This window comes from Hevea brasiliensis, chromosome 15, assembly GCF_030052815.1.
Source record: "Hevea brasiliensis isolate MT/VB/25A 57/8 chromosome 15, ASM3005281v1, whole genome shotgun sequence".
Lineage (NCBI taxonomy): Eukaryota > Viridiplantae > Streptophyta > Magnoliopsida > Malpighiales > Euphorbiaceae > Hevea > Hevea brasiliensis.
Window position 1 is genome coordinate 56,698,865 of NC_079507.1, and position 7,729 is coordinate 56,706,593.

At 26.3% G+C, this 7,729-nt stretch overlaps 1 long non-coding RNA gene across 1 annotated transcript; it reads left to right on the forward strand.

Annotated features, from left to right (window-relative positions):
• Positions 1-6,529: 6,529 nt before the first annotated feature.
• On the forward strand, positions 6,530-7,030 carry LOC131174155 (uncharacterized). Its single transcript, XR_009144394.1, has 2 exons — positions 6,530-6,711; positions 6,798-7,030. It is a non-coding gene; the product is annotated as an uncharacterized LOC131174155 (long non-coding RNA).
• Positions 7,031-7,729: the final 699 nt, after the last annotated feature.

Sequence of the window (7,729 nt, forward strand, 5' to 3'; positions counted from 1 at the left end):
TTTACTCTTAAAAAATGTAGAAAGACCAATCATATATATTATTATTATTGGCATATTTGAATTTTTTTTAAACTAATTTCCCATTAACTCATATTCCTTTTTTAAAAAATTAAATAAAATAAGAACAATAAACCTTCCTTTTCCATTTTCATGTAATTACATTCCATCCTTTTAACTTTATTAGCTTTCTTTTTATATCCTTTATGCAATGCCTAAATCAACTATGACCATTTTGATAGGAATTGATGAATTCAGAAATTAATTTAGTTCAATAAATTTAATTTCCATGATATTCGTTTATTTTATGTATTATACATTAACTCTTAAGAATGGGAATTGTTATTGCTTAAGACTTAAAACATATTCACATGAGTCTGCAAACTATAATAAATAATTAACAACCACATTAATCTATAGACTCAAATGGATAAAGAAGATCATTTATTAATACATAGATTAATTAATTTTACAAAATATACAAACAAGATCATTTCCCTCGTTATTTATTTCCCACACCCCTAGCTAGCAAGCTAAATGGATGAAAGAAGGGAAACTTATTAAACAATCAAATATAGTTGTAGAAATAATATCCTAATATCTTATTCATCAGGCGCTGCTGTTATTATTATTATTATTATTATTATCTTCTAACTTATAGCTATACATATCTGTGCTGCCTCAAGCTAGAAGGGCTTTATTCATTTACTTATCTTTTCTGTAGAAAGCCAGAAGGGCTTTATTGATGGCTTAATAGGACGTGTACATGTATAATATATAAATTCCTCAGCTTAATTTCTGCCACCTTTATTATCCGGGCGTTGATGTCCGTCTGGTGGTGAAATGTGAGGAGGCCCACCCAATTTATTTTCCCCGACATAAAATGCATGTTGTCCACTCTTCTTATCTCCTGCAACAATTAATTATATTAAGAATTTACATTTAATCAGTAGATATTTAAATGTTTTAATATATATAAAGCGTACTTAGGAAAGTGCATAATAGGTTAATTAATTACACTACTTACTGGGATTGGGGATTTCGGTTTCATCAATAGTGTAGGCTATTGGTGAAGACAATAGCAAAACCAATATGATGATGCCAACAACAGTAGTAAGCCATGCAGCCTTGCCAGCCATTTTCTTTTTCCTTTCCACCTATATATGTATAGTTTTCATATTTCCGCTGCATATATATATACACAAAGAAAGCTTGAATATTGAATCTTAGAAAGAAAACCCTGACCCAGAATTTACATTTTCCATTTAGAAAAAAAAAAAGACTTCATTTCTTCCAGAGTACGTCTTTCACGCTGAACTAGAGCGGACTCCAAAAATGGACTTACCCCTTTTCACTTTGAATAAATTAAAAAGCAATATTTTAAAATGTAAAAATAATTACATATCATATGTATATATAGGAAAAATAAAAATTAATTTCTTGTTGCAGTTACCTTTTTTTTCCTCTCAAGTAAAGCAAAATTATTTTTAAGTTTTTTTTAAAAAAAATACAAATTTAAAACAAATTAACGAAGTCTAAAAAAATGGATTACAATAATAATAATAATAATAAAATTCAAGTTTCCTGTTGAAGTCACAGTATGTATGGAATCTGTGTCGTCTGGTCTTTTTGACGGGAATACATATCTCAGGGTTTGTTCTTCAGCTAAGCATTAGTTTGCACGTCGGGAAAGGCAAAGTCGTCGTTTATGTGGAGGAGCAAGGAATTGTTGAAGCTGTGATTAGCATAATTGTTAGCACTAAAAAGCTGATCTTGCTTTGAGAAATTCTGATTAGTTATCAACTAGCGGCTGACTGGTTATTCCGATTTCAATGTAGGTAGCAACTGCAGGGCACGGTGGTTGGTGGGTTGCATGGGGACTCACCGCTGGCTCCACCGTAGGGACAAGTGTCAAGTGCGTTGGAAAACTTTCAAGGCAAAACTAGCTCATTCCCGATAGTCAAGAGACCGTGTTAATGGCTGATTATTGGAAACATACGCCTGTGCAACTTCACTCATAAATGTTTGGGTTTTAATTTTTTTTTTTTTTTAATTTAAAACTCAACTGAGTATTTGGTGCATTATTTTTTATTATATTATTACATTTACAATTTATTTATATTACTTATTTAAAATTATGCGTTGCTGCAAAATTAAGTTATATTAAATTAAATTAATTTTTTACTTTAAATTATATCAAAATTAATATATATGTTCTTAATTTTTAATAAATCAATGATTTAATTCTTATATTTTAATTCCGTTAAATTGAAATTCCTTTGTCTAATTTTCATTAATGTTCTAAGAAATGATAAAAATACACTTAAAGATAAATTACTTTTTATTCCTTAAATTATGTCAAAATTTATATACATGTCCATTGGCTTTTCAAAAACTAATAGTTTAATATCTATATTATGACCCCGTAAACTGTTTTCAAATAGGGATAAAGAAACTTAATTTCAATTTTAAAGAATCAAAATATAGGAACTAAATTATTAATTAGTGAATATTGAGAGACACATTAATTGACATAACTCAGAAAAAAAAAAAATTATTCTTTTTAAAGTAAATTTTATAACTCTTAATTTAGTTTGAGGCTGTAATTAGCCCTACTTCTTTTTTTCTTTATTTGATTTCAATAAACTCTAATTTATTTTTTTAATAATAGATATGTTGTTATTCTTCTATTTCTTTCATTCTGTAGAGTTTTGTTTTATTTTTCTCTCTCTTTGTGAGTCAATTTCCTCATATGGTTATCTTCTTAATGTGGGTTTTATTTTCATGTTTTATACAAGACTGTGCCTAGTGATCGCCCAAAAGACTAAAATAATTTACTATAAAAGATATTGAAAGATCAAAATAATTCATGAACATTACAGAAGAGATCTTATATAGTGTATTTAGAAATTTTTTCCCCTTATTTTATAAGGTTAAATCACAATTTTTTTTTTAATATCAATTGTTTTGATTGTACTTACCATATAATTATTTTTTGATTGAATGGCACATTTAAAATAAAAAAAAAAATTGATTGATAAATATCATTTGTCATTCCATTCATTTATAATCGATTAAACTCAAGATAAACGGTGAAACTCACCTATTAAATATATGGATTTCATATATATATTTTAAATTTTTAATAAATTTTAAATATTTTAAAAACCCCTAAAAGTAGTATTTTAAAATATTATTTCATTCTGATGTATTTGATGACAACATCTGTTGCAGTTGAGAATGTGAAAAGGCACAGAATTCTCTTGCAGTTCCATGATGCATTTGAAGACTTTGATAATGTCTATGTAGTAAGGGTCATGCAATGAAGGATTCACATATCGCTGATATTCTATCATCGGTAATTAATTAATGACCAAGTTGCATAATGGATTTGTGGGCTGTTCCATATATAATTTACATGGCTATATGTATCTATTTATTAGGAATGTTCAAATGTTAGAAGTTAAATAGAAATCGAAAAAAAAAAATTAAATGAACGAAGGATATATAAATAAAAATAACCTCTAAATCTATCGTTTAAAATTTTGAATTACATATAATATCCAGCATATGAATGTATTCTTTTATAATACTTATAAAAAAAAAAAAAAAATTCTCCTCGAGTGTTTTAAACTCCCCAAATCTCTAATACTACCTTTTGATTTTCAATTCATGAAAGTTAAATTCACTTCAATACAGAAGAATAGATTTTCTAAAATTTTGGGCAGCTACATTGGATGTATAGGGTTGAAGCTCGTTGATCCAGGGGCTTCCTTGTTTCAATTTTTTTTCAAATTAATTTAAAAGTTCCGATTTAAATTCAATTTAATTTAAAAATTAAAATTTATTGATTAAATTTTTTATTTCTTAATTTAAATTAAAAAATTAAGTAATTTAATTTCTTTATTTTAGAGCTAGATTTCTTGATTTCAATCCAAAAGTTAAAAGCTCAATTTTTTCATTTTCTTTATTTTTGAACTAAATTAAGTTTGAAATGAATCTTTTGAACTAATTTAAATAAAAAGTTTAAATAGATTAAATCAAACTTTAAATATCAGGGGTGAAATTAAGCTTTAAGCCAACATTAATCTACATGAACTGGAATTAGATAAGAATGACTTGTTTGTTATTAGTTGAAGCAATTTCATAGAATTCCACATTTGAAATCAAATAGGTGCTGGAATTCAAATTCCAACTTTTCATAAGTTGAAAAAAATTTAGAAATCCCATCAAAGGTATATGGTTTCTAATTCTAAAATTTCAAAATTGATGTTGCATTTATATTGTAATTTTTTTTTTATATAATTAGTTTTGATTGGGATTTGACTTTGAAACCTCATGGTTCTGAAAATTATTCTAATACTTTTGAAATTTAGAATTTGATAATATATGTCAATTTTCTTTGATTATTTAAATAAACAAAAATTTTAAATAAAAGAAATACATATTAAAAAATACAACTACCTAACACAACTCTTTTCACAAATTTATCTTAGACGCTATATAAGGTTTAACTAAAAGTTTTTCTTTTTAAACCACTAAAAGGGTTTAATTTAGTCTAATTTCATCGTCCAACCCTTTTCCATTCCATGAACATGGAAAAAAAACATTACTAATTTCCCCTTTCTTTGCCTGGAAAATTTCCAAAATTTTGACCCACAAGTAGTTTCTTTCAGTTTCAGAATCGTTGCTTTCCCTATAAATATGTAGCCAAGGAAATATAGAAACATATCTGTTCTTCATAGTTTTAAAAAAAAATGTTTAGTCGGAGCTTGCTTGTTGCTGCTATGATCCTGTTGCTTGTGTTTTCATTTGATGCAGTGTTGGCTGATCGAACCAAAATGATCTCCAAACCAAGTAAGTTTACTTAAGCACTCATTAGAAAGAAAAACCAATATTTATTATGGACTCATAATATCATAAACTGTTGCAGGAGAGAAGAATAAAGGAAAGCATGAAAGCTTGGAGGAAAATAAAACCGGTACGCCTGTTCGTCGTTCACCACAGTCTGGTCCTAGTTTTGCCCCTCCAGCAAAAACATAATTGAAAGACAAATCACTTCAGCTAGCAGTAATATGGCGACACAAGAAACAATAATAACTTGTTAATGATAACAATAATCCATATGTATGAAGTGCAATAAATTTTCTAGCTATAGATAGTTCAGTATTTGAATTATTAGTATCCGTTGGATTCAACATTTTGTAATGCTGTGGATTTTTTTTTTCCAAATGACCAAAATATAATAATCTAAATCTTTACATGTGTTTTTAATTTTAGTAAAAAAATTTAATTTTATTAATTTAATACTCAAATTTTGACATTAATTTTTTTAATTTTAAAATTGAGTCTTTAAACCTAAAATTACTTAAGCTAAACTAAGTTTATTTTAATTCATACAAATATTTTTTTTTTCTTGTGAAAACAATGGAGCTGATCATTAATAAAAGTCCTAAACAAGATTAGAAATTTCATGTATTTTTATCTATAAAATAATTTAATTATTAAAATTGAAACAAAAGTTAAAAATTTATGATTAAATTATAATAAAATTAAAAACTTTGATTAAAATTACAGCGAAAATCTCTTTAAATATTTATGAATGCGCAAAAGGAATCTTAACAAAGTCACCCTTTTAGAAAGAAGATTAGGAAATTGATTGTTCTTTTCTTTTTTTTTTTCTTTTTTTTTTTTTTTGGCTTTTGACATTGAAGAAATTTAAGTATAGTCAACATATTATAAGAAATACTTTTATGTTTCGTTGCCAAATATATATTAATAGTTATCCAGAAGAAGTTCACAATTTAAATGCATGATTTACCAACTAAAAGTGTAATGGAATTGTGATCACTATATATCTTTAATATTTTGTTTAATTTACATAAAAATTTTAATGAAATAAAATGATAGTTATATATGATATAATAATTATATTTTGATCACGTATAATGATCATTAAATACATAAGTAATAATATTTTAATTAGAGTAATTATTGATTATAAATTTTATAATTTAAAATTATATGTCAATAATAATAATAATAATAATAATAATAATAATAATAATAATAATAATAATAATAATAATAATAATAATAATAATAAAACCTAACCAAACTGGTTTGGTGAATTTTAACCCAAGCCTAGATTCACATTTTTAACTCACGAAAAAGAATATTAGAGAAAATGATTTAGAAAAAACTTATCTAGATTTAATTTATTATACATTTAATATATAAATATTTAAGTTTTACTATATATATCATGTTTTAAATACATTATGGACGAATTTAAACATTTGTTAAGTTATTATATCACAATTTGCATCTTTTTCCATGCTATGCTTTCTTGGAAAAAACCACAGATTTCTGACCAAAAACAGGAAGTCCTTGGAGACTTGAACCATTGCTGCAGTCTAGCCTATCCCCTGCTTTTTGATTCTATAGTAATCAGGTCAACTGGTCAAGTCTTTAGTTTGCTGAGTATATAAAAAGGGACAACAGGCAGTATGAGGGAACCAAGCATCAAAATTAACTTGCCTTTCTTCATACAAAATGGCACAGAGAATCTTTTATCTTGTAGTTTTATGCATTATCAACTTGCTTTTCTTTCTATTCTTCTCATCTGAAACAGTTCTGTCAGCTAGACCTGGACAAGCCCACTGCTCTCATCTGAGATGGTGTCTGCTATGCAAGCCAGAACCCTTAGATCGAGTTAACATGCTTGAAACACTGAGATATTTTATTATATATTTCCTAATGATGCATGCAATTACTAACTAGTTCATTTGGTGTTGCAGAGGAGAAGAGTGAGCAGCAAAAATATACGAGGAAAGCAAAGCTTTTGCGAATGAAAGCGGTTCAGAACATGCCGAACTCCCTAGGGCAGTAGCTTACGGTTGATGGTGTTGTCTTCTTTTACTAATAAATTAAGAGAAAATTTTAGATAGAATCAATTTATTAAGTCATTAATTAAGTCAATTAAATTACTTTTAATAATATAATATAAATAAATAAGTGTTTTAATTTTTAATTATTATTTTTACACGTTATAAATAATTGTAATTTTTTTTTATATGACATCATCTTTATTTACTTGGATAGGTTATTTAATACTCCACAATAATTTAACAATTCAACCATGTCCTGATATGAATTGAGGGGGCATGATAGAGATAGACTGATCTTCATATACTTACCTCATCTATTTGTTGTAAATGATTTATAAAGGTAAGAAAAAGAATGGAAAGAGGAGATAAATTGATAATTTTATTTGTGAGAGAGAGGGTTAAAATTTTAATTTTTCTACTTTTAACATGGAAACCTACTGCTTGTTATTTTAAAATTTACAAGTGCACAGATTATACAAATAATATAAAATGATATCACTCTAACGAATATCATATTTGATCACCAAACTATAATTAAATCAATTATTTAGACTAACAAAAAATTTGATTAAGTAATAATTTAGGTTAACAAAAAATTTGATTAAGTAATAAAAGAGCGATTAAAACTAAAGCAATTGCAAGTAGAACTAAAATTACGGCTAATTTATCTAAACAAATAACCAACCAATCAAAAGTTGATTCCATAATTGAGGTTTTACACTCTTATTAATTGAGATTTAATCCAATCATCCAATATATGGGTATTTATAACCGTAAAGAAGATTAATTAAAAAATCCCTTTGATTCTATTTCAAGACATTTAAGATCTGTTTTAAATCAAA